The following is a 1,148-nucleotide window of genomic DNA, read 5'->3' as shown; positions in this document are numbered from 1 at the left end:
GCTTCAGTTGGTGGCAGGGCAAATGGAACTGTTCTTGCAGTCACTGCAATTTCCTACATGCAGTTGCTAAATTAATGCTAAAAATGTCCAGAAATTTTCCAGGCCACAGATAGCATCTCCTGCATGCCCATCTCATTTAAACAAACAAATTTGGACCAACAAGTTTAGTGTGTGAGCAAAACATGGGACATGTTCAAATTCACCCCGTTTTAATACTCTTACAATGTTACACTTGTTATCGGAAATGACAAATCCTCAGGAACCTTAGTAGGTATAGACATACGTACAAAGAGAGAAAAGTATGACTCTTGTTTGGGCGCACTCTTGTAAAAAACTAGATGTTAAACAACAGATGATATGTCTGAAAATTAATGAAGTCTTTATTGTCTACTCTCTAAAATACAAGGGGACTAAACGCAACAGATTAAACAGAACACATCCGTAGATATGTCTACTGGGAAGGTAGATCTTCCAAGATAAAGGAATGTCCAGATCTTAATTATACCTGGATAAGTGCATAATGGAAGGTAGCCAAATATTAAGCTACTTCCATCTGCCCAAGATCTGTGCAAACTGTGTTTGAATGGATGTGGCCCTAAATTGGGTTACACTTGTGAGTGGGAGAGCCCACACACTGGGTAACAATTCTAGCAATTAACCACTGTAATTGATAAGAGGAGTAACTGTTAAAAATAAATGGGTAGGAGGATGAAGTATAAGCGGTGATACTGCTGTTGGTGTGGTTTCCACGGGGAAGAGAGTCTCCCTACTTCACTGGGTATTCCCTAGAGGTCACCCATCTAGGTACTAACCCAGCCCACCTCCGTTTAGCTTCCAAGATCGGTCGAGATTGGGCGTGAACGTAGGGGTATGGTCGTAGGAAGGTTTGACCCTGTAGCACCAATGAGAGTGCACCGAAATGGGAGGATGAATTCCTCCACGGAAATGAATTACTAGGATTACGTCAAGAAAAGAATAGTGGTAGATAAATGAGTGTGAATCTGCTGTCCACGTTAGACTGAAGAGACGTGTCTCCTAGGGGGACACGCTCCCCTGAATCGTGGATGAGAGTTCACAGAAGGAAGAACAGCAGGAGGAAAAATAAGAAAAAAGAAGAAAAAATATATGTAGATAAAGGAAGGTGATGA

At 41.6% G+C, this 1,148-nt stretch overlaps 1 pseudogene; it reads right to left on the bottom strand.

The window, feature by feature from the left end:
* Positions 1–763: 763 nt before the first annotated feature.
* LOC134913861 (5S ribosomal RNA) lies at positions 764–882 on the bottom strand (annotated as a pseudogene).
* Between the last annotated feature and the right edge of the window lie 266 nt (positions 883–1,148).

This window comes from Pseudophryne corroboree, chromosome 4, assembly GCF_028390025.1.
Source record: "Pseudophryne corroboree isolate aPseCor3 chromosome 4, aPseCor3.hap2, whole genome shotgun sequence".
Classification (NCBI taxonomy): domain Eukaryota; kingdom Metazoa; phylum Chordata; class Amphibia; order Anura; family Myobatrachidae; genus Pseudophryne; species Pseudophryne corroboree.
The sequence above is the reverse complement of the archived record's forward strand: the minus strand, read 5'-3'. Positions and strand labels throughout refer to the sequence as shown.